Here is a 26,082-nt window from a genome sequence, read left to right as displayed (position 1 = left end):
TGGGTTGCCATGCCCTCCTTCAGGAGATCTTCTTGACCTAGGGATCAAACCTGTGTCTCTTATGTCTCCTGCATTGGCAGGTGGGGTTCTTTACCACTAGTGCCACCTGGGAAGCCCCAAGAAAGCTCTTACCAGGAACCGAGCTGTGAGAATTAAGTCTGTTGTTTAAGCCATACAGTCTATGATATTTTGTTGTAGCAGCCCAAGCAGACTATGTATTTAAGAAACCATTGTCTAACCTGAGGTTAAGATAGACTCCCATTTTCTTTCAAGAGTTTTTATAGTTATAGCTCTCACATGTAGCATGCTTATTTGTTTTGAGAATTTAATTGCCTCTGCATGGATAAGGAATCCACCTGGTCTCATAATATTTGGCCAAGGAGGTAAAGTCCTATGGTGTGTAAAATTGCCTTTTGGGGGGCTGTGGGCAGAGATGGGACACGAGGAAGAGGATTCTCTGAGAGGCAGCCTCTGAGGCAAGGATTTGAGGGCAAGGGATTTGCTAAGAAACTGTTCCAAGGAGAAGTCAGTAAGGGAGTGGAGGAAGCAGTATCAGAAAGGGAAGAATCAGTGAAAGAAAGGATTTCAGCTGAAGTCAGAACCTCTGCCTGACCCCTGGGGAGCTCTAGGATATACATTGCATCTGAGAGTTTGCATCAACTCAGGCAAGATAGGTGGACCTTCTGACCCTTTACTGGCCAGTCATGGCTGGGAGGTGGGGAGGGGTGGGGACTTAACTCCCAGGCAGTCCCAGACCTGTAACTCTGAGTGTGTGGATATATTTGCGGCAGCTCCAGGAGCTCAAGGGCAAGCCTCAGAAGAAGGTCACAGCTGCAAACAATTAGTATCAACGTACACAGACGCTTGTGGCGGTGGGGGGCTGCGGGGGGAGTGGGCGGTGAACACTGCCAAAGGGAATCTGAGGGGGATCTAGGTGAGCGGTTGAGGGTGCCCTCCAAAGGGCACTCAGGAATGGCACTATATGGCACAAAATAGCAAGACTACATGACATCAGAGAGATTAAGATAAAGTGCAGAAGGAAGTCTATGGCAAGAGAGGTTTTTTCTTCTTTGTTGTGTAATGAAAAATTAATCGTGGTGATTGTCAGAGATGTAGAAGTGCCCTTAGGATGCTGCAAGAGTCTCACGGAGGTAGATAAAAACCCTTCTGTTGAGACAGTACCAGAACTCTTTTTCTGATCACTAAGTGAGCTCTCATCCCCCTGGGGACTTCTCACCAGGCATTGTTATCTCCTGGCTCTGGGGCTGCATTCCCACACCAGGGAGACTGAACCTGCCGCCCGCTGGGGATGCTGGGGATAGACCCCCGAGATTCCTGGTGTCTGTCTCGGCCCAACCCCAGGTCTTCTGAATAGCAACCCTTATCATCTTTTACTTTTCCAAATGGTACCCCCTCCTCACCATGCTTCAAAGAAGAGGGGTCTCTATTCTATCTCTTTAAGAAGCTCACTTCTAAACATGATCTGGTATATTATGAGTAGATGCAGTGATACAGTTAATGAGTCTCTAATGTGGACAATTATAAGCCTGGCTCGGTTCTCTCCCACTCACGTGCACAGACTGATTTAGTAACACACACCCACTCACAATTATACTCTTGTCCCTGAGAAAATACCATACCCAGGCCTCACAGGAGCAGAGCAGAACTGGGCACGTGCATGCACACACAGGCAGACAAGTGCCCACAGGCCCTCACACTCTCTCAGAAAAGTCTACTGTGGTACATGGATTTGGGGTGTCTTCTCCGACAGCACTCCTTCTTGGAAAGGACCTGTTATCGTACCTGTTGAAGAGGTGGGCCAGCGTAGCAAGTGGTCCTGCCCCCCTCCCACCGTGTGTGCTTGCCTGCTGAGTCGCTTCAGTTGTGTCCGAATTTCCTGCCAAAGGCTGGAAATAGTGTCTGAAATACTGCAGGGCCGTGCATGCCCAGTCATGTCTGACTCTTTGTAACTCCATGGACTGCAGACAGCCAGGCTCCTCTGTCCATGGGATTCTCCAGGCAAGAATACTGGAGTGGGTAGCCATTCCCTTCTCCAAGGGATCTTCCTGACCCAGGAATTGAACCCAGGCCTCCTGCATTGCAGGCAGATTCTTTATTGTCTGAGCCACCAGCGAAGCCCCTGCCCCCAACCAGCTATGGCTGATGGGACCAGTTACTTACTCTTAGTTCCTTAAGCAGAAATATTTTTAGAAATTCTTTGGTAGCGAGAAACAGAAACCCACTTAGAATAATCTAGGGATCAAAGGAATCGATAAAACACAAGGACAGGAAAGACAAAAGGGCCTTATGAGGGACTGGAACTGAAAAACAAAGCCACTATCAACCGAAGTAGCTACTTTCCCATCTAAATTTTTCTCTCTGGGGCAATGAAGGTCTTTCACTGCTCATCTGCTTCCATTGCTCTCTTGCTGGAGTACCTGCATTCAAATCACGTGGAGCATTTGTTAAAAATTCAGAGCCTTGTATCCCTGTGGATGCAGCCAAGGAAACCACATTTTAAACAAATGTCCTGCGTGATCCTTCAGCATACAAAGTTTGAGAATCACTGTGCTCAGGTGCTATATCATTCAGATATTGACACATGTCTTTGAGACATGTCTTCCTGGGTATACCACCACCAAAGAACTAACTCACATGGTTCTTTAAAATATTTGGCTGTGCTAGGTCTTAGTCATAGCATGCAGAATCTTCCATCTTTGTTGCAGCATGTGGGATCTCTAGTTGTGGCATGCAATCTCTTAGTTATAGCATGTGGGATCTCGTTCCCCAACTGGGGATCAAACACAGGCCTCCCACATTGGGAGCGCAGAGTCTTAGCCACTGGACTGATAGGGAAGTCCTCTAACTCACACGTTTGTGTCCCAGTTCCAAATTTCTGGGAGCAAGAAGCCAACTAATGCCCCATGAGTCAGAGGTCCTGGTCCAATAGGCTGTGGCTGTCAGTGATGGGGTGGTCTCGTCCAATCAGAAGGTGCAAACTCTGACAAGCTAGGGAAACTGACCAATGTCTCTGTTACAGTGAGATGTTTCCAGCTTCTTATAATAAATTCCCTTTTACTTAAGTTGGGTTAGGTGGGATTTCTGTAGTAAATGACTCCTTAGCCACAAGTTCTCAGAAACACTTAGGCATACGTGCTCACTTGCACATGCACACATCTGTACATATCAGCTGATGAGTACACACCCATCATCTGGGTGCTATGGGAGAAGTCTGTTCTGGTAATGATCCCTTTGCAGCCCCATAAGACTATAGAAAAGGTGGGGGTACCTTTATTAATTATATATGTTACATTCAATGTAGCATAGTATTTCATTTAAATAACTGCAGGATGTGGCTTTGATACTTTGATTCACTTGTCAGAACAAATGGCTTCTCTCCCTTCCTGGCCTGCTGCGTTGATCTCTCATGATGAAAGCCCAGCCGGGTCTACGCCTTTCATAGGATCTTTGTCCTAGAAAATGATGAAATGCTTCCCTGACTGAGATAAAGCAGGAGTTACAGCCTCTGTGGCAGCTTTGAGAGGGAAATGCCAGGGAAATAGATCCATTTTATCTTTTCAAAACAACAGGTTGGGGAGATGATGCTTAGAACAGGATGCTTCTGGGTCACAGCCTGAGAGGCTGATTGCACGAGGCAGGTGTTCCGTGCAGATGGCCCCACAAGTGTGGTGATGCTGGGCATTGTCTGTCAGTCTCCTCCCTCCAGGTCATCCATGTCTCCTGATCTTGGCCACACCTTCCTTTTTGCTGGGCACTGTCCATCTCTGTGGGTTCTCAGTGGTCAAAAGAGAAACCATTTTCTCCTGCAAGTTCTTTGGAGGTGAAAGTTTGGTGCACTGCTGACAATTCTAGACAACCCCATAACTCCACAATACTACAAAACCCCCTACAAAACTAGAACCTGACAAAATGGTCCAGGAATTCCTACTTTGACAAACACTTCCCTGGTGGCTCAGATGGTAAAGTGTCTGCCTGCAATGCAGAAGACCCAGGTTTGATCCCTGGGTTGGGAAGATACCCTGGAGAAGGAAATGGCAACCCAGTCCACTACTCTTGCCTGGAAAATTCCTTGGACAGAGGAGCCTGGTAGGCTGCAGTCCATGGAGGCTGCAAAAAGTTGCACACAACTGAGTGACTTTGCTTTCACTTTCCAGAGTTCAGGTGGCCAGAGGACTCGTGTGTGTGTGTTAGTTGCTCAGTTATATCCAACTCTTTGTGACCCCATGGATTATACTCTGCCAGGCTCCTCTGTCCATGGAATTCTCTAGGCAAGAATACTGGAGTGGGTTGCCATTTCCTTCTCCAGGGGATCTTCCTGACCCAGGGATTGAAACTGTGTCTCCTGCATTGCAGGCAAATTCTTTACCATCTGAGCCACCAGGGAAGCCCCAGAGGGTTCATGCAGAGTCTAATTGGAATAAGGAATCTCAGGATCCTTACTTTGCTAGGAGCTCCCAAAACAATGCATCTGGTCAAGTCCGGGCCAGCTGGCTGAGCACATCCCTGGAATTGCCTCTCTTCCCTTCCTTAAAGACAAGAGACTTGGCACTGAATATAGGTCAAGTTTGTGTCCAAGATTCTTTTCTCTTTTATCCCAAGACAAAGTCTAAGAAGTAGCTGGGCTGGGAGTGATTTGGGACAGGGAGGAGGGAATCTAACATTTGTTCAGTGTCTCCCATGTGTTAGGGACAGTGACTGGTTCATCAATGCCATGGCATTTGGTCCTCACCAGTCTTGTCAACTAGGGAGCCTTAGCTCTACTCTATGGAAGAGGCAATTGAAACTCCAAGTGGTCACTTGCTAAGGTCACACAGAGGCAGAGCCAGGATTTTAAGTTACTTTGGTTCTAGGGAACCTCCCTTTTCTACTGCACCTGCATAGGAGGCAAGGGATCCCCTTGTCCAGGCTTATTCCCCCAACTTCCAAGGGTTCACAGTGGCAGAGGAAGCGCCCAGGGCTTCTGCCAGTGAGCTTCCACAGGGCCAGGATGCTGTGTTCCATCCTTGGTTGTTCTCTCTCCTGTTTCTTCATTCTTTCCCTTTGCCAACCAAATACCCTCCAAGCATTCAGATGTTAAAACAAAAAAACAACGACCAGCAATGAAACCTCCTTGGCTTTCCTCCAGTTCTAGCCACCATTTTTTTTTATCCCTATAGGTGGATGCAGTCCCCTTCTTAGCTACACTTCTTTGGAAAATTATCCTCATATCACATTCCCATCTCCTCATTATCCTGTCTTCATCCTTCATCACATTCCAGTCTGGCTTCCTCTCTCTGTTCTTCACTGAAACTGTCCCATCACAGCTACTAATTACTTTCTTGTTGCTAAACTCATTAGACACTTTTCATTCTCACGATACTTGACTTATCAGCAGCATCGATCTTTTGACCTCTTGGTGGGCCCACTTTTTCTTTTTTTCCATGACAACATAGTCTCTGGAATTTCCTCCAACCTCTTGACTACTGCTTCTTCATTTCCTTTCCAGCCTCTTTCTCCTCCATCCAAATTTCAAATATCTAAGTTTTTCAGGGCCTGACTTCAGCCCCCTCCCTTCTCAAGCTCTGATCTCATTGCCATCCATGGCTTAAATACCTCTGGATGCTGTATGTGCACGCTAAGTTGCATCAGTCGTGTTCGACTCTTTGCGACCCTGTGGACTGTAGTCCGCCAGGCTCCTCTTTCCATGGGATTCTCCAGGCAAACATACTGGTGTGGGTTGCCATACCCACCTGCAGGGGATTTTCCCCACCCAGGTATCAAACCTGTGTCTCTTATATCTTCTGCTTTGGCAGGCAGCTTCTTTATCACTACCACCACCTGGGAAGCCCCTCTGGATGCTAATGACGCCTGTATTTATATCATCAGTCTAGATGACCCTCCTGAGCTCCAGATCCATGGATCCAATCATCTATGCAAGAGTTTAGCAAATATTTTTGTGTGTGGCAGGCCAGACAGTAACTATTTTAGGCTTTGTGGGCTAAATGGTGTCTGTTCCAACTACTCAACTCTGCCATTATACTGCAAACTCAACCATGGACAGTGTGACAATAAATAGGCATGGTGGCTGTGTTCCAGTCAAATTTTGTTTATGGACCCTGAAATTAGAATTTTATATAATTCTCATGTGTTAGGAGATATTATTCTTCTTTCAATTTTTCTCAGCCATTTAAAAATTAAAATTGAACACAATTTTCACATGTCAGGAAATAATTATTTTCTTTTGGATTTTTTCCAGGTATTTTAAACTGTAAAAACCAGGTGGCAAGACAGATGTGTTTCATAGGCTGAGACTTCACATCCAGGTCTATGTGTTGGTTTACTTAGATGCCTTTACACCAGAATATCCACAGTGTAATTCTGGAGCTTCGCCTCCAGATCGCAGTATCCCCAGCTCGCTAAAGGATACTTGGTAAGAAATCTGAGAGTCATCTCTGATGGATTCTTTTCACTCACTCCTCTCTGCTTACAACATTCAGTCACCGATGGAAGCACTTCCTGTTCTTCCTTCTAAATACAGGCAGCAGGATAATATTGTGAAATATCTACCATGGTTCTCAACTTGGGGGTTTGCATTCATCCACTCTCTCATCCCCTTCAAGTCTTTCCTCAAACGACATCATTTCCACAAGGTCTATGGAAAAGAAGGATGATCTTTCTCCATCCCTGGTACCTTTACCCTGATTTTTTCCTCCCTCTTAGCACTTTTCACTTGAGAATGTATGAATACTCTGAAATTTATTAGGTATTACTGGTTTTAACATTTTTATTGGGTTTTTAATAGATTATTTTGATATTGACCATTTTACAGTATTTATTGAATTTATTACAATATTGTTTCTGTTTCTTTAATTAATTTATTTTTAATTGCTTTATAATATTGTTTGTTTCTGTAATACATCAACATAAATCAGCCATAGTTATACATATGGCCCCTCCCTCTTGAACCTCCTTTCTACCTCCCACCCCATCCTACCCCCTAGGTTGTCACAGAGCCCAGGTTTGAAGTCCATAAGTCATACAGTAAGTTCCTCCTGGCTATCTATTTTACATATGATAATATATATGTGTCCAGGCACTCTCTCCCACCCTCCCCAGCCTCTGCATCTCCAGGTCTCCTCCCTACTGAATTTCTCTTTCGTGTTTTGGTTTTTTGGCCACAAGGCATGTGGGATCTTAGTTCCCCATACCTCCTGTGTTAGAAGGCAAAGTCTGAACCACTGGACCACCAGGAAAGTCCCCATATTATTGCTATTGTTTCTAGCCTGACTCTCCTGGTTAGAACATCCCCTCTCTAAGGGTAGGGGTTTTTGTCTGTTTTTGTTCTCTGCTGTGTCCCAAGCACTTAGAACAGTGCACATAGAAGGGGCCCAACTCACATGTGTTGAATCAATGAATGATGCTGAGGCTTAGGTTTCTTCATGGGGAGGACAGGATTAGTGGAGACAAAAGAAATCATTGCTATTCATAAATGGGACTCTTTAAAGCAGTAGTTCCTGACCCCGGCTGCACACTAAAGTCATCTGGGAGCTTTAAGAATCCTGTCGCCCAGGCTAAGCCCCAGACCAATTAAATCAGAAGTTCCCGGAATGGAAACTTTTCAGGTCCCTACAAAGTGCAGCCAAGGTTAAGAACCACTGCTTTAAAATGATGGAAATTATAACAGTCATAAAAGCAAGATTTTCATTTGTTAAAGTCAGACTTTGTGGTGGAGGGAAAAAAGCATTCGTGGGCTCTGAAGATCCTGAGCTCAGAGGACTGTGTGTTTGAACAGGGAAGAAAGAAGAGTAATTCACAGAAGAAGATAAAAGTTCAGGCTGGGGGCAAGAGACGAGGACCAGAAACATGGTGGGGCTGGTACATCAGTCCCCATCATGGTTCAGGCCGTTCATGGGGATGTAAAGATAGAGGAGACTTTGTCTCATTTCTTCTAGGATATAAATGGTGGAAGAATTTGTCAGAGTGAACCTGAATTAACCTCTCATTCTACCCCACCCAGAGACTCTTTCACTTCCAGTGGTTTCCATTTTCCAAGAAAATGTTCCTGGACCCTGGAGAGGGGCCTGGCAGATGGCTTTCTATGGGGAGCTCCCACGGCTGCCAGGGGACTATTGTGTCATGGGGTAAGGGGAGCCCAGAGCGGAGGCAGTGGGAAGGCCAGCGCAGTATAGAGATGGGTCAGTCTCAGGGAACTGACAGAGCCAGACATTGTAAAAATGGGTAGTGGGTCAGAAGAGTGTAGATCACTGTACTTTTAATCTGGGAAAATAGCTCTCATGTCACACCATCAATGGACCCTTGCAGGATTGTCACGGGGGCCGAGGCAAGGCTGATACCCAGACAGGCCAGGTCACCTCTGCAGGGTTTAGCAAGGACCAGAGGACAACGTACACACAAGGAGCCCCTTCCCTGACTCCATAATGCCTTCCAAACCGTGCTAGCTCTCACCTGTGCTTTTCCTTCATGTCACTTTCACATTTGTCATCCCATGGTTAGTGAACAATTGTTCAATGATTATTTGCTATTTGAATGAAAGAGCCTATGAAGGCAGGAACCACAGCTGTGTCCCCAGAAACTAATACAGTGCCAGGCCCACGGGAATGGGTATTTACTGAATGAATGAAGACATGGATGAATGGGAGTCGCACCCTTAGTGTTGGGCTGAGGGCTTGGGGCAGGATTCCAGACACTGGGAAGGCTTGCATAGCCACCAAGGTGCTTCTGGGAAGAGGAAAGTCCTTGTGGGGTGCCTAGAGGACAGGAACCATGTAGGCTTTTGCTCAGTTCTGCAGATTTGCATGGGTCTGGGCTTGTCTCTGTGCAATGAAGCAGTGTGTGAGATTCGTCAGCCTCAGACACAGGTGTGTAGGGTCGAGCCCCACACCACATCCTGCCTCAGCACCACCTTCTCCACACTTGGCTCCCTTGACACCCAAAAGGCTCTTGTCCTGAGCAGGGCACTCCCACTTTCCTTCCCACCACTGTTCTGTTCTTCCCAGCGGCTGCCAAACTTCCCCTACCTCCCTCCTATCAGGCCCCCGCCTTCCTGTCTCTGGACCCATAAAAAGTCACTTTGGCCTCAATCAATAGGCCATCTCTTTAACAAGGGAGATGCTGGTTTGCAGAATGGAGCCTCTCCGCTGGGCCGGGGGAGAGCTAGTTTCCGAAGACAGCTCTGCTTTGCAGGATAATGCATTAGGCCGCATCAGCAGATTTTTGCTTTTTATGAGGACATATACGATTCCCCAAAGAAATCTTCCAGAGAGGGTGTGGGGAGGGTGGAAGAGTGGGGAGAAAAGTGAGGAGACATAATTCTGGAGGTTCAGAGAGAGTGCTGCTCAGATTCTGTCCTTTGCCACCTTCCTGTCCCTTCCTTAGGGTCTCTAAGTGTAAGGGCAGTGCTGTTTTCTCCCGCCATCCACTTACACAGTGTAAACACTCAAATCCGTCTAGGAACAGAACACACACACAAGTGCGCACACACGCTCTTTGCTTACACTCACCGCTAGTACACACAGATGATGCTGTTCCTTTAGCCTTCAAGGTGCCCCTTGCCATTCCCACCTCTTCTCAGCACCCAGCTAATGCCTGGGCTTCCCTCACAGGTGAGCTCACTTCAATCAACCCTTCTTTGGGGAGCCCCCTGGCCTGGTCCCCTGGGGAAACCTTCTCATGGCACCCTGTGAGGCCATCCCCCACTGCCCTCCACATTTTGGGGTCATTTGCTGTAGTAGATTTTGACTCTAATTTGTGTGTTTCTTTAGTTAATATGTGCCTCAACTTCCAGACTGTAATCTTCAAGTGACAGTCACCATTTTGTTCCATCCTCCCCACTCAGCAGGTCCTCATTAAATGTAGTAATTGCTGAATGAATCAATGGATGTGGTAGGCAGCTTCCGGAACAGACCCCAATGATCCCACTTCCTGGTAGTCGTTTCCCTGTGCAGTCCCCTCCCCTGAGTGTGGGCTGGACCTAGTGACACTCTAATGAGTAGAATATGGCAGAAGCGTTGGATGTCACTTCTGAGATTAGATCATGAGTCCATCTGCCTCCTGGCCCCCGCTTTGTTTTCATTCTTGCTCTCTCTCTCTCTCTCATTGACTTACTTGCTCTGAAGAAGTCAGCTGCCATATTGAGAGCTGCCCTATGGAGAGCTCGATGTGGCAAGGACTTGAGGGTGGCTTCTAGGTCACAGCTAGTGACCTGCCAACAGCCAGGAGAGCTGGGCTTTGAGGTGACTGCAGACCAGTCTGACACCCTGATTGCAGTTTCATGAGATGTTCAAACCATCTGTGCCCCAATTCCTGACCTACAGAAACCGTGAGATGATGAATGGTGTTCATTGAAGCCACTGTTTTTCAGAGTCATTTGTTACGCAGCTGTGGATAACTAATACAAAAATAGATGATTGACAAACACCATAACCACTAGCCCATCCTGTACTGAAGTATGCCCTGCTCATAGCCTCTTCTGCACACTCAAACACTCCACATAAGTCTGCCCTTTTGCCATACAGGAGCAATGTTTTCACACACACACACACACACACACACACACACACACACACACACACACACACACACACACCTGAACCCTGAAAGGTGCTCTCCCTTTCTCTCTTTTCCCTACCTTCCAACCCCACTCAGGTGGACATACTCTACCAGTTCCACTGCATCAGGCCAGAGGGCCGGGCCGACGTGGAAGCCACCCCGTGGTCCTGCTACTGAGCCCCTCATTCCATGAACCTCCTGCCTAGCTCTGCATCACTGCTGAGGCCAGAGTCACCAATCACCCAGCAATCTTGTGAGAGGGGTTTTGTGGGAGGCACAGGCCTGCTCCCGCCTGAGGCGCAGTGGCGAGGAGTGAGCCTCCTCCTGCCATCAATCGCAGCCCTGGCCGGCAGCGTTGTTGTTGTTGTTCAGTTGTTCAGTTGTGTCTTACTCTTTGTGACTCCATGGACTGCAGCATACCAGGCTTCCCTGTCCTTCACCATCTCCCGGAGTTTGCTCAAACTCATGTCCATTGAGTCAGTGATGTTATCCAACCATCTCATCCTCTGTCACCCACTGTGAACCATTCTCAGCCTGGAGCCCTGTACCCAGGCAGCTGTAGGCAGCTGACTGCATGCACTCCCACCTGGGCTGGACAGACTGGGCAGCAGGAGTGGAAAACCCCCTTTCTTCTTGCTTGCTCTGTCCCAGCTTCCCTGAGGCCCAGGAAGAGAGACTCTCCTAGCCCAGGACTCACAAGACCCTTCTCTGGAAGTCATTTCTCTAAGTCAAATCACCATCTGAAATTGTCAGTGGCAGAAGCTCAGGTGACTGACTTTTAGAGACCTCAAATCTAGGCAGATCTGTTGGCAATAGCATGAGTATTCTTGGTTGGTTGGCAAGAAGAGGTCCAGAAAATCTGCATTTCCTGCTCCTCCCTCCTTGCCACCCTACCTTCGGCTCAGAGGCACCTGCCTTGCTCTGGGTCTAATGAGGCTATTTGGAGTCCAGTGTTGATGTCTCTGGGAAGGATAGTCGAGGGAAATCTGCAGGCATTTGCTTCTTACTATCTCAGACCATATTCTCCCCTTAGCCCTGCTTTCTTTGGGTAAAATACGGGGGTGACTGGAGCTCTTCCATCAGGGAGAATGAGCAGCACTGGCTGGATGAAGAACTGAATCGGCTGGATGGACTGGCCTTCAGGGCCCTCAGGGGCAGCTGGAGCCACTCTGCTTAGCTTAGTCAGGCTGTGGGCAAGGCCAGCTGGCACCCTTGGGTCATGCTCCCTGCAGGCAGGGCCAGGGAGCAGCCGGCTCCATGGAGCCTGCGGCTTCAGGCCCAGAGCAGGGGTTGGCGGGCGGGTTCCTGGTCTGGGAGGCTCTTACTGGCACCAGCAGGCCTCAGCCCTGACTGGAGAGGGGAGCTGATGTGGCTGGAGTCTTGGTTGAAAAACATAGTAGAGATGCCTTTAGCATTATTAGTGGTGAGTTCTCGCATTGGCCTCAATCCATATGCTCAGAGGCCTGCACTCTGCACATTGTGTATGCCCATGTCTGTGTGTGCCCTGTGATGGCCATCAAAGTGGGGACCTTTACCTGGCAAGTCCTCGTGGGTAACGGAATCGAAAGTTTTCCCTGATGCAAACCTATCTATCTAATCAATGGCCAAGTAGCCCGGCATATCAAAGAACTCATAATCTAGTTAAGGGGACCAAAATCGCAAATGGATGGTGGGGGCAGGTGGTGGTCTCTGGTTCATATCAGCAGGGCTGTGTGAGTGTCTGCCCAAACACACCTTCTCCAGCTGTGCTCCAGCCTCCGACTTCCAGGTCCCCGACCTGCCACTTTGAGCCTCTCTCTTAGCCTCCTTGTTTTCCTTTTCCTTCCCTCCTCACCCAGCTTTCCACGGGCTTCTACTCTGCTGTCCCTCAGTTCCAACCCCCTCTGGGCTTAACCCACATGCCTTCCTCACGCCTGTACTAACACTGCTTAGAGTATCTCCGAAGCCTGCCACAGCCACGTGCCCCAAGATCACGGTACCCTCACGGTTCGCGGTCACCTGGTTCCCCTGCACATCGGGTCATCTCTTCAGGTTTCTTCAGGGGCTTTCTTTCCTCTTCTCCAGTCTTTCTCCTCAAACTTCCAACTTAACCATTCCTTAGTCTGTTACGCCTCAGCCCCCTGCCGCCGTCAACAATAAACTTGCTGCTATTTCACCGATAAAATTACCCCAATTTTGCTGTCAAATCTCAAACCTACCTGAACTTCACCTATATCCTCTCTTACCCTCCTGTTACCCAGGAGGCTTATGCTCTAGATTCTAGAGCCTCTCATCTTCCCACTCTTTCCCCATCCCTCACTTATAGCTGCAGTCTTTGCCTTCCTGTTGATCTCTTTTCATCAATATTTAAATATGTTCACATCTTTATCTTTAAAGCAATCTTCATGGACCCCATCATGTCCTCTCCAGTTGTCATCCCATCTCTTTCCTCCCTTTCACAGGCAAATTTCTTGAACGTTTTCTACACTCATTCTGCTACTTTTTTCCTTGCTTGCCTTACCCCTCAACACTTGGTCATCAAAATTCTGCCCCCTCTTGTCCACTGAGCCTGTTTTCATCGAAGCTCAGCATCATTGATTATTAGAGAAAGGCAAATCAAAACAACCTCATACCAATCAAAATGACCATCATTAAAAAATCTACAAACAAGAAATGCTAGATAGGGTGTGGAGAAAAGGGAACACTCCTACACTGTTGGTGGGAATATAAACTGATAAAACCACTATGGAGAACAGTATGGAGGTTCCTTAAAAAACTAAAAATAGAACTACCCTATGACCCAGCAATCCTACTACTGGGCATATATCCTGAGAAAACCATAATCCAGAAAGACAGGCGTACCCCTGAAGCACAGGGGAAAAGTCTGGACTGTAAGAATAAATTATAGTATCTTCTGTACAACCAAGTAAATCAGCTATTTGTATATATATATATCCCTTCCCTCCCATTCCCCCATCCCATCCCTCTAGATAATCACAGAACACCAAGTTGAGCTCGCTCCTATATAGCAGCTTATATAGTTCATCGCAGCACTATTTACAATAGCCAGGACGTGGAAGCAACATAAATATCCATCGACAGAGGAATAGATAAAGGTGAAGATATGGTACATAAATACAATGGAATATTACTCAGCCATAAAAATAAATGAAATTGGGTCATTTGTAGTGATGTACATGAACCTAGAGTCTGTCATACAGAGTGAAGTAAGTCAGAAAGAAAAAAATAAATATTGTATTCATTAACACATATTTATGGAACCTAGAAAAATGATACGGATGAACCTATTTGCAGGGCAGGAATAGAGACACAGACATAGAGAAGAGACTTGGGGACACAGAGCGGGAAGGGGAGGGTGGGATGAATTGACAGAATAGCATTGACATATATACGCTCCTGCTGCTGCTAAGTCGCTTCAGTCATGTCCGACTCTGTGCGACCCCGGAGACGGCAGCTCACCAGGCTTCCCTGTCCCTGGGATTCTCAAGGCAAGAACACTGGAGTGGGTTGCCATTTCCTTCTCCAATGCATGAAAGTGAAAAGTGAAAGTGAAGTCGCTCAGTCATGTCTGACTGTTAGCGACCCCATGGACTGCAGCCCACCAGGCTCTGCCGTCTATGTGTAAAATAGAGAGCTAGTGGGAAGCTGCTATATAGGAGCAACTTGGCACTTTGTGGTGACCTAGAGGGGTGGGATGGGGGAATGGGAGGGAGGGGATATATGTATACAAATAGCTGATTTACTTTGTTGTACAACAGATACTATTATTTATTCCTCCGGTCCAGACTTTTCCCCTGTGCTTCAGTTTTAACCACCTGATAGATATCCCTTCTTGGATGTCTCAAACTTAACAAGTCTTTGCATAGATATCCTAGGAAATATATTCTGAATCAAAATGCATATGATACACAGATGACCAAGAGGCAGATGGAAGGATGCTCAACATTGCTAATTATTAGAGAAATACAAGTAAAAACTACAGCGAGGTATCACGTCACACCAGCCAGAATGATGGTTTATTCACTGAATTGTGTCCCACTCTTGTGACTCCATGAACTGTAGCCTGCCACGCTTCTCTGCCCATGGGAATTCCCAGGCAAGACTCCTGGAGTGGGTTGCCATTTCCTTCTCCAGGGGATCTTCCCAACCCAGGGATCAAATCCATGTCCCCATCAGAATGGCCATCATCAAAAAGTCTACAAACAATAAGTGCTGGAGAAGGTGAAGAAAAGGGAAACTTCTTGCACTGTTGGTGGGAATGTAAATTGATAACCACTGTGGAAAACAGTATGGAGGTTCCTTAAAAAACTAGAAATAGAACCACCATATGACCTAGTAATCCCACTACTGGGAAACCCTGAGAAAACCATAATTCAAGAAGACATATGTATCCCAGTGTTTACTGCAGCACTATTTACAATAGCCTGGACAAAGAAACAATCTAAATGTCCAATGACAGGTGAATGGATAAGAAGATGTGGTACATACATACAATTGAATATTACTCAGCCATATAAAGGAATGAAATTGGGCCATTTGCAGAGATGTAGATGGACCTTACTTTACTCTGCCCATACAGAGTAAAGGAAGTCAGAAAGAGAAAAACAAATATCATATATTAATGCATACATGGAATCTAGAAAAATGGTACTGATGAACCTATTTCCAGGGCAGTAATAGAGAATGGACATGTGGACACAGAGGAAGAAGGGGAGGGTGGGGGTGAATTGGGAGGTTAGGACTGACATGTTTACACCACCATGTGTAAAATAGGTGGCTAGTAGGAACCTGCTCTAAAGCACAGGAAACATAACTCGGTGCTCTGTGATGGGTGGGATGCAGGCTGGGGTGGGAAGGAGGTTCAAGAGGGAAGGGCTATATGTACACATATAGCTGATTCACTTCATTGTACAGAAGAAACTCACAGAACTTTGTAAAGCAATTGTATTCCAGTAATAAAATAATGTATATGCTAAGGCTTTATTGGAGGTGTGAGTCCATGGTAGCACAGGGCGATAGAAAAAAGGTAAATGAGACAGGGAAGGAAGGAAGCAAATATAAGGTGGTGTGTTACCAACTGTTGTGAATCTGTTTGTGTACCTCAGAAAGACATGCTGAAGTCCTAATCTGCAGTCCATTTGAATATGACCTTATTTGTAAATAATTACTAATGTAACTAATTAAAAGGAAGTTTTGCTGGATTAAGGTGGGCCTTAAATCCAATCTATTTGGGTGTCCTTGTTAGAAAAGGAAAGAACACACGGAGACATAGTCACATGAAGACAGAGGCAGAGACTGGAGTGATATGCTGCCACAAACCATGGAGCCCTGGGGGCCACTGCCTGCAGGAAGAGGCAAGGAAGCATGCTCACCCAGAGCCTTTGGAGGCAGCACAGCCCTGTCAGCCTTTGATTTCTGACGTCTGGCCTCCAGAACGGTGAGAGAATGCATTTCCTTCTTTTAAGCCACCCAGCTGTGCTACTTTGTTATGGCAGCCCTGGAAACTAATACACAAAACTAGCCACAGCTTCAAAAAATGTTGCTTGGGGCTTTCCTGGTGGCTCAGTGGCAAAGAATCTGCCTGCCAACGCAGAAGACGGGGGTTCAGTCCCTGATCCGGGAAGCTCCTACACGTGCAGAGTGACTAAATCAGTGCCCCACAACTACCGAGCCAGCGCTCTAGGGCCTGCGGTCACTACTGCTGAACCCATACGCTATAACTACTGAAGCCTGGGTGCTAGAGCCCATGCTCTACAACAAGAGAAGACACCACAGTGAGAAGCCAGTGCACAACTAGAGAGGAGCCCCCGCTCGCCACAACTAGAGAAAAGCCTGTGCAGCGATGAAGACCCAGCACAGCCAAAAAAAAATGTTGCTTGAACATAGAAGAAACATTCGAAGTGCCAATCAACAGATGAATGGATAAAGAAGATGTGGTATAAACACACACATATATATGTATATACCACATTATATATATATATGTTTATGTGTGTATATATATACACACACACACATACCACATCTCAGCTGTAAGGGCATCATGATCACAGACTCTGACATCGTTAAGCTGCTGCATCCATCCTGGGTCTGGTCTAATCTCTGAAGGTGAGAATTAGAAGAAAGGACAGGAAGCTTCGATTTTTGTGAATTCCCCCAAATCTTTCCAGCAACCAAACTGTTTACATAACACTTTGTGACCAGACTATTGAAACTCAAATTCTGAGAATAAGTGAAGTGAAGTGAAGTGAAGTCGCTCAGTCGTGTCCGACTCTTTGCAACCCCGTGGACTGTGGCCCACCAGGCTCCTCTGTCCATGGGATTCTCCAGGCAAGAATACTGGAGTGGGTCGCTATTTCCTTCTCCAGGGGATCTTCCCTACCCAGGGATTGAACCCAGGTCTCCCACTTTGCAGGCAGACGCTTTAACCTCTGAGCCACCAGGGAAGCCCAAATTCTGAGAATGGACTCCATCTTTTTTGCTCTGTCAGCCTCCCCCTAAGGCGATGAAGAATGACTCAGTTCAGATGCGAAAGGAATCTGGGCTGAAGGAAGTATGAGGAGGAGGTAGAATTCATTGACTATTTCAAACCATTACCCTGAAACAAGTGTTCGTAAGTGAGGTCTGTGCCAAGCAAGATGAATATAAATATTCTTAATGGCAAAGCAATGATTCTGCTCTAATTGGAGTAGAACATGAGGAAAAGTTAGAGGAGATTCTCCAGAGAGGATGATGAGGGTGCTGGACTTTGAAGACTGGATTTATTTTCATGAGACGGGGTAAAGCCTTCTAGACAAAGGTCTGGCTAAGAAAAGTCAGAGAGGCCTAAGTGTGCATGGCAGGTTGGAGGAAGTGATTAAATGCAGCAGGGAGTGGCAAGAGAGTGGCTGGGAGGGAGTTTGGGGACAGAGTGTGAGGGTTCTTTGATGTGTAACTTTCAAAGAATGGAGAAAATGGTGAAGCTTTGGGAAGATCCCCTGGAGAAGGGATAGGCTACCCACTCCTGTATTGTCAGGCCTCCCTTGTGGCTGAACTGGTAAATAATTCGCCTGCCATGCAGGAGACCTGGGTTTGATCCCTGGGTTGGGAAGATCCCCTGGAGAGGGGAATGGCTACCCACTCCAATATTCTGGCCTGGAGAATTCCATGGACTGTATGGGGTCACAAAGGGTCAGACTCATCTGAGCAACTTTCACTTTGGCTTCTTGAAGATGTCTCCCCCTGGTCTCAGGTATCTCTGCCAGCTCTTCACCTGCTGGATAAGCGGGCATACAGTGCTGGCCACCCTGGGGGAGTCGTGGGAGCTTGGGAAGATCCCCTGGAGCCAGTCGTGAGCCAGCTTGGGGAGCGTGTGTACTCCAGGCAGTGGGGTTGTCCCTCGGCTCAGGGGCTCCTAGGATCCTGAGAGCTTGACCAGGATCTTGGTATATCTCTGGAAATCCCTTCCCCCTCAGGCCCTTAGGCACATACCTGAAGAGACAGAGAGCTGCTGTTAGCAGAGCAGGCTACAGCAACCCCTGGCTTCCACCAGCCTGTGGCTGGGGAGACCAGGCTCCCCTGGGGCTCTGCAGTTACCCGCTGCGGGCCCATCGCATTCCTCTGCTGTCTTGGCACTCAGCGCTCTGTGCTGTGTGTGTGCTCTTTGTCCAGCCCAGAGATGTAAAGTAGGCTCCATCCTACATTTAACCCCAGGGTAGGGATTCCTTTCTCTGCCCACCCCACCACTCCCTTGGAAACAAGCGGTTAGAAACTTTCCACATTTATGGGGGTGGATAAAGACATGATCCTCTTATAGTTAGGAAGAATGCTGAGGCTGGGGAAGTCCTCTGGGGGTGCATCCTTCTCCATACCTCCTTGCTTTCATCAATGGATGGTGGATTCCAGTCCGCTGTCCCAGCCATGGCTGCTTCCAGATAACTGAGAGAACCCTACGGGCATGGGATCACTGCAGGCTACAGTGAGGCACTTGAGCTAGTCAGAAGAATAGAAAGACCACCTGACCATCCATGGGGTCAGGGAGTATTTTTCTGAATCCCCTTTACTCTTTGGGGACAGAAAGTAAAGTTGGTGGTCTTCTGATTCTACCCTCATCTTGCCCACACCCTCATCTTTTAGGGTTTAGGGAGCCAATCCTTTCACAGGTGTAGACCTTCACACAACCTACTCCAGTCAGCTACAAGACCATACAGCCCAGGAAGGCTCCTGCCCAGTTCCCTGCATCCACTGGAATAGGTCTATGGAGTGAGATGTATTAGTTCTCTATTGCTGCTATAACAACTTGCCATAAATCCAGCAGCTAAAATGACACCTGCTTATTATTTCACAGTTCTCTAAGGCAGAAGTCTAGTACCTGTCTTACTGAGTCGAAATCAAGATTACTGCAGGTTATATTCCCTTCTAGAGGCTTAGAGGGGAGAATCCATTTCTTTGCTCACTCAGGTTGCTGGCAGAATTCAGCTCTTTACATTTGTAGGACTGAAGTCCCTGCTTTCTTGTAGGCTGTCACTGGAGGACCATTTTCAGCTTCTAGAAGCTGACAGCATTCCTTGGCTGTGGGCCCCTCCCCGCATCTCTTTAACCAGCGATGATGAGTCAAGTCCACTCATTAACTCCACCTTAAATTTCTCCTGCCTTTTTCCATTGTATGTCAGCCTGGAAATGTTCTCAGTTTTTAAGGATGATTAGGTTGTGGCCACTCTGGTAATCCTGAATAATCTTCCTGTCTGAATATCTATAGCCTTAATCACACATGCGTAGACACTTTTGCCATGTAATATAATATATTCACGAGTCCTGGGGATTAGAGTGTAGACATCTTTATGGGTCGCTGTAGTCAGAAACAACGGAGCAACTAACACACATACACACACATTCAGCCTACCACATTGCGACCTGAGAGCTTTTCCATTCGCCCTCACAAACTTTGGTCCCCTAGTCTCAGGGTGGAGGAGAAGCACTTTTTAAGAGAAGAGTTGGTTTTCAGTTTAAGGCTTCTCTTCTCTGAAGTTGTCTACATGACTTCTCCAATGGGAAGCTGGCCTGTCAACGGGAATCTCACTTACAATGTGACCTTATTTGGAGAGAACAAAAGAATGAGGGAGAACTGGGACCCTACCTGCCATCCCTGATCCCTTCTTCCTTGCCCTGCCTCAGAACTTGGCCTTTACTCATTTACTGAAAACATGGAAACAAGTGTCAATGTTACATAGGCTTCTTTCAGCAGACTCTAGACTCCTCCTCCTTGTCAGGGAGCCCAGGCCAGACAAGTAGGCTCTAAAAAAGTATTTACATTTGTTTATCAAAGTTTTTTGATAATCTTGACTTGGGAAAGTATTTGGAAATAGGATGTTTTTCCACCAGAGGCTGGCTGAGAATCAGGGGACCCTGCAGGGACTGCTCTGTAAGCTACTTCTGTGCACCCTCCCGTTGTGTCTGCTCAGCATCCAGGTCCCCTGACCCTACTCTCTGGAAAGGCCCATTAGTCTCACTGGATAGATGGCAAACCTGTAGGATACAGAGCAATCTATGGATATTCTTAAAGACCAAATCTTTAGCTACAGACAGCATCTATCCCCAGGAGAACAGGTATCTCCCACAGGGCTGACTTCTACTCCAACATCTGGAAGGCTTGAGTGAGTCTGGCTACTGGGTTGGCTTCTGCCCCTGGCCCTTGGGCTCTGAGCTCTTGGGCTGTCCCATCACCTCTCAGATTCTCAGTGATGTAAATACACTTTGTAATCAAGAGAAAGGAGAAGTGTCAAGGTGGTACCTTACTGGGTACAGGGCTAGGAGAATAAGAACCTCATGTTATAACAGTACCCTCAACATCTTCTTCACCACAAAGGACACCCGGTGATTGAAAAGCACTAATCAGATTTGTTTATTTCAGGAGCCTAACCTTCATCTTTTGACCTTCCCTGTATCCACTACCTTCTTCATCTAATTTGTCCTGGTTCTCATCTTCTTTATAGCTTCAATATAAAATATGCCCCTAACATTTCATGATAGGAGTGGGTAGCCATTTCCTTCTCCAGGGGATCTTCCCAACTCCTGGTTGAACCCAGGTCTCCTGCATTGTAGGCATTCTTTACCAGGTGAGACACCAGGGAAGCTTGATTAAAAAGTCACTAGATAAATTTTGCCACAGTAAACATGTTACTATATTAATGATCCTCAAACTTTGGTGTGTTTGGGAGTTGCTTAGTAGCAACCTAGTGGTGTCCTGAGCCACATCCCCCAAATTCTGATCTGGGTCTAGGGTGGGTCTGAATGTCTCTATCTTTAACATCTCAGTTTTTAACAATTCCCTGAGTAACTAATTCAGCTCACTGTCTGTGACCTTGATAATCAATCAGTGCTACAATCTGACTGCCTTTTCTTAGGGTGGGTAATTTTAAGTTCTTTGTTAATTTTATTTCAGTCTCTTTCCCTCATAAGTTAGAAGTATCTTAGACTTGGACCAGGTCCAATGCAGTATTTGGTACAGATCTGAGTATACCGGTAATTTTCAGCTAATACTACCTGAGTTATTTTTGTTTGAAACTAGACTTTCAACTCTTAGTCAAGTTGCTATTAAACACTCATTCAGTTTGAAAGGATAGAAATATTTTAAAATTTGTTTTTGCATACGTGGCAAAAGGAAAAGTACTCTTGGTGTGATCTCAGTATGTCCATTCATTCATTGGCTAAGTAGGGACATAAAGATGAATAATGACCAGCACGTTTATAAGTCCTATGTGCTACAAATCCTGTGTGCTCTGACCCTTACCTGTACCCCAGCCTCTAAGAAGATTATTATTTGTTTTTGGCAGCACTGGGTCTTCATTGCTGCACTGTGGGCTTTCTTTAGTTGTGGCGAGGCTACACTCCAGTTGTGGTGCATGGGTTTCTCATTGGGTAGCCTCTCTTGTTGTGGAGCTTGGGCTTGAGGGCACAGGGTCTTTAGTAGTTGCAGCACATGGGCATAGTAGTTGTGGCACATGGGCTTAGTTGCCCTGCAGTATGTGGGATTTTCCTGGACCAGGGATCTAACCCGTGTCCCTTGTATTAGCAGATTCTTAACCACTGGACCACCGGGAAAATCCCCCAGACTCATTTGAAAGCATAGGAAGTTCCAGCCCTGCACCAGCCACATTTAACTTCTTCCAGGTCCTTAAACTAGCTCAGCTCACTCTCACCACTGGATCTTTGCTTATGTTATTCCCTTTGCCCAGAATACTCTTACCTCGTCTTTCCAGCTAAATGCTACTGTATTCTTCAGCCATCAGCTCAAAGGACACCATATTCTCAGGGAAATTCCACTGTTTTCCTAGATCTGGGTTAAGCTGTGTTCTCACATTATAAAATGTCTCTGTTTGTGTGCTTCTCCCTAGCTGCTCGTATGTGCCTAATGCATAGCAGGCTCTCAGTAAATATTTGCTGAATGAATGGAAGTGTGTAGGTATGAGAATCTTTGAATCATTAGGTTGTTTACAGCCTAAGTGGGAGAAACAGATGTGTGAAGTGATCATTATAATAGATGCTACAGTGAAAGAACATACCAGATTTATTGGAGAAAGGGAAACACAAAGATGACTTGATCAGTATCTCTTGTGGAACTGGGCCAGGGAGGACCTTATAAAGAAGGAGATTCTTGAGATGAAGTTTGAAGGATAACTTGGAGATTTCCAGGCATTTAAGAGAACATTCTTGGCTAGAAAAGATGTATGCATTGGCAAAGGGTTGAAGTGCAGTGATGTTGTGGGTGGCTTTGACTAGTTTGCTACACTGGAGGGGTGGAGTTTGGGCTCACGGCCAGAACTTTGCCCAGTGCCATTTGGGGGCAAATTCTACTCTGCAGGGGGTTGAATTGTGGTCCCCCAAAGATGCCCAAGTCCTAAGTCATCATACTTGTGAATGTGACCTTATTTGAGAAAAGGGTCTTTGTAGATGTAACTTAAGAAAAAGTTCTGGATGAGTTAAGGATGTATAGGTGAGGTTATCCTGGATTAACTGGGTGGACCTTAAATTCATTAACAGATGTCCTTATAAGAAAAAGAGAAGACACATACAGAGGAGGAGAAACCCAGGGGGAAGGCCATGGGAAGATGGAAGTAGAGGCTGAAGTTATGCAGCCACCAGCCAGAGAATGTGGATTGTACTGATAGCCATCAGAAGCTAGAAGAAAAGCAGGGAACAACAAATTCCCTTCAGAGCCTCCAGAAAGAATTAGCCCAGCTCAGTTCAGTTCAGTCACTCAGTTAGGTCCGACTCTTTGCGACCACAGTGGACTGCAGCACTCCAGGCTTCCCTGTCCATCACCAACTCCTGGAGCTTTCTCAAACTCATGTCCATTGAGTCAGAGATGCCATTCAACCATCTGACACCTTGATTTTATTTATTTATTTTTAAATTAATTTATTTTAATTGGAGGATAATTACTTTACAATATGATGGTTTTTGCTATACATCAACATGAATAGGCAACATGAATAGGTTTAAATGTATCCCTGCCTCCTTCCACCCTATCCCTCTGGATCTCAGAGCACTGGCTTTGGGTGTCCTGCTTCATGCATTGAACTTGCACTGATCATCTGTTTCACATATGGTAATGCACATGTTTCAATGCTATTTTCTCAAGTCATCCCACCCTCGCCTTTTCCCACTGGGTCCAAAAGTCTGTTCTTTACATCTGTGTCTCCTTTGCTGCTGTGCATGTAGGATCATCGGTACCATCTTTCTAAATTCCATATACATGTGTTAATATGCAGTATTTGTCTTTCTCTTTCTGACTTACTTTACTCTATATAATAGACTCCAGGCTTATCCACCTCATTAGAACTGATACAAACATGTTCCTTTTTATTGACACCTTGATTTTAAACTTCTAGCCTCCAGAACTGTGAAAAAATGCATTCCTGTTGTTTTAGGTTGGTGATGAATTGTTATGGCAGCCACAGTTTACTTATACATACCATCAGGTGCCCAACCTAGATTCAGCATGGTTTTAAGACTGACCGTGTGTGTTACTGGAATCCAGAGAGGAGCTCTAATGAGTGCTTGACTCCATGTCTGTTGCTTAACACAGAAAATTATGGCCATAATAGATGTGAACTTGTAAACAGGCAACAAATTGGCTGCCCAAAGGAGGCAACCTTTTCAGAATTAAGAAAGGACAGAGATGGCTAGAAAGAATTTTCTAAAGTCCTTTTGTCAGTACTAGCTCCTTATCCCAACTATGGGGTGAAATCCTGGTTGTTTGACATCACTCCCTTCACGAATTTGGAGAACTGCAAGTACCTTTATAAAGACAAACATTTACCTGAATGGCTTCCAAGATCTTTTCATCAGGGAGAGAGCAGTGGGGTGTCATTGGTGATTTTTTAATGCTACAAGTTAAAGCAACCTTTCTCTTGTTCACCAACCTGCTTGCCCAAAGCAAATTGAAGAAGCTCCTATGATTCACCTTTGTCCTCTTCCTTCTTGGAAAGATAACATTTGTTTAATCCTTGTAATTTACTAGACATATGAACTTTTTGTATATGAGGGGGAGGGAGTGATAGGCAGAATAATAACTCCCCAAAGATGTCTTTGCCTTAATCCCTGGAACCTATGAATACGTCAGGTGATATGGAGGAAGAGAATTAAGGTTGCAGATGGAATTAAAATTGCTCATCAATTGACCTTAACATAGATTACACTGGGTTATCCAGGTGAGCCCAGTGTAATCACAAGGCTCATTGTAAGAGAAGGAGCATGGCAGAAGAATCAGAGTCAGAGTGATGCAATATGAGAAAGATGTTTCATTCGGCAAAATGGTGGCTTTGAAGATGGAAGGGGCAGGAGCCAAGGAATGTGGGTGACCTCTCAAAGTTGGAAAAGGCAGAAAAGTGCATTTGCCCCCTAGAGCCTTGGGAAGGAAAGCAGCCTTGCCAACACCTTGATTTCAGCCCAATGAGAGCCATTTCAGACTTCTGACCTCAGAATGCAAGGTAATACATTTCGTTGTTGGGACTTTCTGATGGTCCAGTGGCTAAGACTCTGCACTCCCAGTGCAGGAGGCTGGGTTCGAGCCCTGGTCAGGGAACTAGATCCCACATACTGCAATGAAGGCTGAAGATCCCACATGCCACAACTAAAGATTCCACATACCACAACTAAGACCCGGCACAGTCAAATAAATAATAAATTTAAATAAATAAATTTTGTTGTTGTTCTAAGTTACTAGGTTTGTGTTCGTTTGTTACAGCAGCCATGGGAAACTAGCATGGTAGGGGGAGATTGGAGAGGGATAGATTGGTAGAAATTCCCTTCCATGTTCCTGATGCAGTTACCCTTTGGGGAATTGTTGAGGAAATACAGATCTGGGCTACTGTCAGCGACAAAAAGAGAAGGTGATGTAGTGTTACAAGCCCCTGACACATGACAAAAAATCTGACAGAACCCCCCTCACCAGCTTTCCTGGAGTGTGACTGTTACGGGAAACACTGACTAAAACTGCCCACCATGGCCAGGCACCCCAGTAACCATTTGCGTGAATTATTTTAGGACAGGAGATCTTGGTAAGGAATATGGAACTACCAAGCCACCACCAACTGGAAGAACTGGTCAAAAAGAGAGAAAGGTTAAAAGGAGAGAGGAGATGCCAGTCCATATGTCCTACCAACCTCCCAGAATCCTCTTTGCTGGCATCCATCTTGGCTGAGTGATGTGGCACCACCAGGAAGGACCCTGAGTCAGGGTGATCGGCCAGAGACAACCCAGAAACTAACCCCATCACTATAAAACCCGAGGCTGCGAGCCATGTGGCAGAGCCGTCGTGGGTTCCCTTAGCATCCTTCTCTCCACCCGGTGCCCCTTTCCAATAGTCTCTTGTTTTGTCAGCACCCGTGTCTCCTCCGACAATTCATTTCTGAGTGTCAGACAAGAGCCCGTTCTTGGGCCCTGGAAGGAGTCTCCATTCCTGCAGCACGACTGTCTCAGACTCTCTGGTTGCAGGAGAATCTGTATGGTGCCAGGCTGGGAATGGCTGCATCCTGACCGTCTGCAAAGTGCAGGGACACGTGGGATCCCCCTCTCACAAGTCCAGAGCCAGATCTGGAGGAGGCGTGGCCTTGCCAGCCACTCTGACCTAATGCAACTTTCAGCCCTCTGTGGTGTCTGATTCCTCTGGCAAACCCCCCGAGGCTTCACTGTGTCGGCGGCTCTCCCTTGTGGTTCTTCCAAGGCCCTCCCAGGCCTAATGAGACATCCTGGGGCACCTGTCACAACTGGCCTATGTGCCTCTACCCCGGGAGGATTTGGAGAAGCGGCTGAACCTGCAGATATTTCAGGCATTCCTGCATGCGTCACTTTTCCCGACAGCTTTCGTCTTCGTCTTCTCAAATGTCTCTTTGAGCACTGGCTCCCAGCCTCCTGGCTGGGAATTCATGAGACCAGTGCTGTCGGAATTGAAACTTGTCAAGGATGGCTTTGCCTGCCTGGCCTCAGAGCATCTAAGCAGAAACAGAAGGGGAAGGGCTGGTGGGGTCAGGG

The 26,082-nt window shown here is 46.5% G+C and overlaps 1 non-coding gene across 1 annotated transcript; it reads left to right on the top strand.

Moving 5' to 3' along the window:
* The first annotated feature begins 3,962 nt into the window (after positions 1 to 3,962).
* Positions 3,963 to 4,034, top strand: TRNAC-GCA (transfer RNA cysteine (anticodon GCA)). Its single transcript has one exon. It is a non-coding gene; the product is annotated as a tRNA-Cys (tRNA).
* Positions 4,035 to 26,082: the final 22,048 nt, after the last annotated feature.

Source organism: Dama dama, chromosome 12 (genome assembly GCF_033118175.1).
Source record: "Dama dama isolate Ldn47 chromosome 12, ASM3311817v1, whole genome shotgun sequence".
Classification (NCBI taxonomy): Eukaryota; Metazoa; Chordata; class Mammalia; order Artiodactyla; family Cervidae; genus Dama; species Dama dama.
The sequence above is the reverse complement of the archived record's forward strand: the minus strand, read 5'-3'. Positions and strand labels throughout refer to the sequence as shown.